The sequence below is a fragment of the Apteryx rowi genome, unplaced genomic scaffold (assembly GCF_003343035.1).
Source record: "Apteryx rowi isolate R43461 unplaced genomic scaffold, aptRow1 scaffold_638, whole genome shotgun sequence".
NCBI classification, from domain to species: Eukaryota; Metazoa; Chordata; class Aves; order Apterygiformes; family Apterygidae; genus Apteryx; species Apteryx rowi.
The window spans coordinates 84,211-89,867 of NW_020450914.1; the positions used below are offsets into that span (position 1 = coordinate 84,211).

A 5,657-nucleotide genomic window follows, 5' to 3' on the forward strand; every position below is an offset into this window, starting at 1 on the left:
TTTTACCTTTTTTGTTTGGGAAGAGCATTTAGTAGCGATGCCAGAGGTCGTGTAACCAGCGCTGAATACCGTCGTGCGTAGTTGCCCTTTCGTGTTCCTGGTTCACTGGGAGCAGCGCCCGGGGCGGCGCGCCCTGGCCTCGGCCCTGCCGCGCGCCGCGGGGTCAGGAAACGAAATAGCGGTGCCAAGGAAGTTTTGGCTTTGCAGAAGTAAAGTGCGAAGTTAAATTTCATACCTGCGTGGGAGTTTGATATATGTGAACTCGCTTCTCCTCCCACTTGTACCTTTGAACTAAAAGTAAAGGATTTGATCCAGTGAGTTGGAAAAGTCAGGGAGTCTAATCGGGTTAGATGGACTTTGATCTCTAGTTTTAGTTTCTAGTTTTGAAAAAAATGATCCTTCAATAGTGTAACACCTCTTTATGATCTGTAAACACACTTGTGGCTTATCTTTCTCGGGTTCTTCCATTTTTTTCATTTTTTGTGATTATTAGTGGAATTAAGACATAAATGAATCAAGAAAAAAATTCTATATGCACAAGGAAAATAATGCAACCTTTTTAAACTAGACCTTTTAAATACAAGCATATCTTTCAGTTTGGAAGAGAGAAAAGGCTTCTTTTGAAATTTTTGGTGACAAATTGAGCCAAGCTCTACAGAACGGTTTTACTCCATTGCAAATATGATGCTGAATTCTTTACTTATCCCTAGAGGAGTTAGTTGTTGTTTAGTTGTGGTAGGCAAAGCAGTAAGCCCCCTGGATTCCTACCCAGTGAAGAGTGAGAGAATACTTCCTGAAAGAATTTCATAGGAAGATTTTATATATAGTTGCATATTTCCCTATATAAAATATTTCTTGTGGGACTGTATTTTTAAACAGTTTGTTTCCCTAAGTACAGTACTGTATAAAATATTTCCACTTTAAAATAATGCTTTGTTAATGTTAGGAGAAGGGGTTTTTCTTCTGTCTTCTGTGTGGTTAATGTTAAGAGAAGAGGTTTTTCTTCCATCTTTTGTGTGTCCTACCTGTATTTTTTAAATTTTTCATAAGAACAAATATTTTTGATGATAACTTTTACAGCTCTGAAGTTGGCATTATTTGCTGTTTTGTGGCTTATTGCAAAACTTGTTAGAGTAATAAGCATGATAAGAAAAGTGTTAATTTCCTACTGTTGTTCAGTAAAGTTATGAGCAATACCAATAACACAGCAGTTCACCAAAAAGGAAATATTATTTGAGTTACATTTGCAAGCATACCTTTGCAACTAGAGTTAGGAAATTAACTCCTTAAAATGAAACAACTTCATCTGTAGAAACTGAGTTTTAACTTAGCTTGCTGTATGTAACCTACATGGCTAGCATTTTTTCTCAGACCCTGTTTTGAAAGATATTTAGCTCGATGGGAATATTTGGTACTCAGTTACTCATTTTATGTATTAATTTCAAGTGTTTGCTCCTGTCCTTTGCACTGCTCGGTTTTGCTCATTTTCACATTGAATCTTTCTGGGAGATGCAAATAAGCTGAAATGCTGCTGCTCTGAAGACTTGAATACTCTTCAGATTAATCCAATATGTAATCTGAACCTGAAATTAGGAGTGTGTGTATTTTTGCAGTTGTATGGTTTTAGATTATAATCTCTGTGGAATGAGTGTGCTGTCGTTTCCTTGGTGCATACAAAGCACCTAGCGCAATGGTGGTCTGATTTTGAAGAAAAGAATACTTTCTCAGCTACTTGTATTTTGGCTTTCTTCCAGTTTCTGTATAACCAGTCCTGTTTCTGTGGAACTCGTTACTTCACTGCTTTTGGTCCCAATCTCAACTAATAGGAACTTTATTTCTTTAAACTTCCCTGAAGATAATCTTTTCCTAGTGAGCAAATTGATACATCAGTAGTACTCTACAGGCACACAGCAATCCTATTATTATAAAATATCCTCACCTTATATCCTTGTTTTAATTATCACAGATCATAAATAATGCAGGCTTTGACAGTAAACACAAGTAACCTAGTACAACAAACTGTTGTCCGCAAGAAGTTTGTGTTGTAACAAATAGAAAAATTATTTTTATATGGAACATATAGTAAATTTATTTTAAAAAAAAAAAGCATCATGTTATTCCAGTGTCTGAGAGGCTTTAGTGTCAATACTTACTGGGATTTTTTGGACATTACAGTTTTTATTATTCTGTTACAAAGACAGCAGACAGATCATGATTTCGTTCAAGAGCCGTACTGAAAGTTGGTTATACCAGTTTAGTAGTTAAAAATGCTTTTTTTTCAAAATGTGTTCAAACTGACTCATTAAAGTAAAATGTTTAAAAATTCTAATCGCATGTTAGAAATGATCTAAACCAATATATACTGGAAATAATTAATTTTAGGTATGTGGCAGTACTCATTGTTTTTATGTAATAGAACAAAGTACATGTTCAAGACCTAAGGAATGACTTGAGAATTTCTTTGCTCACTTCTTAAGTGCATCACTTTCATAGAAATGTGCATGGATTGCACATTTGTGCATTTAATAATGACATAAGATTATAAGCAGACAGAGTATTTTCTAATACAGAAGGAAAAAATAAGTTTTGTGGTGGCATATACCAACGGAGTAAGCTAGTAGATAAATACATGTTCCTCCCACTTTTTTCCTATACAATTTATCTTGTCTTAAGCTTTCCGCTCCCTGTTCCAAAAAGAAATGTTGATTATTCTTTTGTATGCTCACATACAAAAAGTAGATGAAGAAATGAAGAAACACAATGTGGTAGAAACCCTCACTAGGGCTTTACTTTTCCTGCAAATACTGTTCTTTAAGTGGATGCAAAATAGTTAAATACATTTTTTGGAATACAAGCTTCTAAATGTGTATGGTGTTCATATAGCATTGTGAGAGGAAAAGGCAGTGAACAATTTTTACATATGCAAAGTACAAAAAGAATTGCACAAGTTTTTCAGCCTTGTTCCCTGCAAATACTCCAAGTGGAACAAATTGGTGGAGTTATTAGTATTTCCCAGAGGAAATTTCTTCCCAGAGTCCTTTGTAAAATTATATGAAGTGATAAAAATAAACTATGATTTGGTTGAGATTTTCTGTGATGTTTTCCTTAGAAATGGTTCATATTTTTCCTTATAAAATTATAAGATCTGTCCATATAGAACAGTAGAGTAACTCTTCCTTGGCTTAGCTTCTTTTGTAAAAGCTTTTTTATTGTTTTCTTTTACTGCTGCGATATACATTAATGTTTTGTTGCTGTTTTTGTTTGTCTCTTTTTAAAGCCAGAAGAAGAATTTTGTCAATATAACTCATTCCTGTATTGGAGAGCACCACTGCCTGCTCTTGATTTGTCTGACATTCAGGATCTAGATGGAGAGACTGTACCGGAAACTAAAACTCCTTCAAGGGCTGAAACCATGGAGACTGAAATGGAGACCTGATCAGTTATTTCACAGCTGTAAATCTACTTGCAGGAAGCAAGTTTTTCTACCTGGGAGAAAAATTAGCATGCTTCTGACTTCTTGAAGAAACAGTGTTATGTCAGTCTGCAAAAGCAAGATTGAGTTGTCTAAGTTGATGGAAGAATCACTTTTAGATACTTACCAGTGAGCTGGCTGGAGAGGTAAATTAATATATCCAGTGAGGAGGATGCTATGCTTGTCTAGCAAGAATGCTTGAAAACATGGAGACAAACTAAAAGGAAACTACCAAAAATCGTAACTGGATGCTATTGTAAGAAACAGCTTGATATGTAACATATGGGAAAGAAATGGAAAATCATTCTGCCTGTTATGAACAAAAAGTTGTAATTGCGATACATGAAGGTGAAATCGTTATCTTGTGGATTTATTTTAAAACACACATTCCTCAAAACCACAGTGTTTCCTAGTGCATTTTTTCCCTTTAATAGCTAAACCAAAAAATAAGAACCCACCAAAACCAAACTGAACATTCCCTTTCTGTGCAAACCGAAAACAGCTGCGGTGAGGATGGGGAAGGAAAAGGGATTCTTTTCTTCTACAAGCTGTTGCTCTTCTAAAAGTTGCTTCACAGTCTCCTAGTGATCACCCAAAGCAGTGAACAGCTAGCTTTTGGGGTTTTGGTCCGTTCTCAAGTTAATACTATTCCTGTTCTTTGTGACATTAGCTCTGAACCAATTGGTGATGAAATGGCAGGCATGTGCAAAGCTGTCAAGAAAAGTTAGTGCAGTGTAAAATTATCATGTACTCTTTTTAAGACTTAACTGACTGAGGTCCAGTTTTTGCAGACACTATAGATCTTGCAGGTTTTTTTTTTTTTTTTTTACACAATTTCACTGAATTAGTGGATTTTTGTTGTGAATTCTGAAGTTAATGCTTTTTTAATTTATTTTACAAATACTTGTCTTCAATAATAGACTGAAATTTAAAGTTGTATTGGCAGACTATCAGACCTTGAAAATGTGATTTGTATTTAAGTGTAGTGAATACGTCTGGGATTTTTGTTGGGATCATCTCTGAATAAGGCAACTTGTGAATTTTTGATAATGTATTTGTTAAAGAGCAATAAAGTTTTGCCTTTGTGTATTTGAACATTTTGAGACTATTGTTACTTGCATTTTCTGACTTTGTCTCTTAAGACTCTTGCTTCTGTAACTTTGTCATGTTATTAGGTCTTTTTGCTTAAAACGTCGATTTGTCAACCCTACTAGTAAGCATTTGGAAACTTTTTCAGTATTTATCTGTAGTTTTACTTTGCTGATTGTTTTACATAGTTGGGTCTTTTAGAGCTTGCAGAAGAAGGGAGGTAGCTTAGTGACTCAAGCATTTCATGGTGCTTGTTCAGGTTGGCTTCTAACTGCTATTGGAGTAGTGAGATACATATTTAAAACCTCAATATTTATTTTGTTCAAACATTCTTGTATTTTTTAAGTCCAAGTATATCAAATTGTTCTTAAGAGATGCTCAGATTTTTGAAAACAAACTCCTTTTCTGGTAAGAATGCATCCACTATTACATGTTTATTGTAACTAAAGTAGACTAGTGAGGAAATATATTTTTGCTTTTCCTTTTTTTTTCTTTTTCTTTTTTTTTTACCCTGGCTAATTTACTGCATTTGATGATTTCTGTGCAGTCACATCTCTTACTCCTGTATTTGTGGTATTTCTAAGATTTCACACCATCCATTGTTCCTAGGAGCCAGTATTTCCCAATATTAGCTAATATCTATGTGGATACATTTTTATAATTAAGATCTGCTTGGTGCTTCTTATACAGAAAGTCCATCTGAGTGGTAGGCTGCACTTTAGTGTCAAAAATCTCTCTTCCTTCCATATTCACTGAACACTTACCAAAGAAAATTTATGATTGTCTTCCTTATATGCTCTTCTATAACAAAATAAATAATCCCTTTAAAAATTTAAAGGCTTCACCATTGTTTCGGAGTACTTTATGTGCAAATTGCTCTAGGCGAACACTTTCCTCGTGGCTTGTTCCAGTCCTGGAGCCTGGGTTACGGGATGGAATGTTACTGCTGCTTTCAGAGCATTTGCTCAGCTGATTCATTTTTTCCATTCATCTGTTTGCGAGTAGAAGCAAACTTAAAAGCTTTGGAAAACCTTTTGAAATGAGTTTGAGAGGTTGGGTAACATAAAAGGCTGGGCAGGGAAAAGGGGTGTTGATA

General features: G+C 34.9%; 1 long non-coding RNA gene across 1 annotated transcript; it reads left to right on the top strand.

The window, feature by feature from the left end:
* Positions 1 to 215: 215 nt before the first annotated feature.
* Positions 216 to 4,567, top strand: LOC112974913. Its single transcript, XR_003256409.1, has 2 exons — positions 216 to 314; positions 3,278 to 4,567. It is a non-coding gene; the product is annotated as an uncharacterized LOC112974913 (long non-coding RNA).
* Positions 4,568 to 5,657: the final 1,090 nt, after the last annotated feature.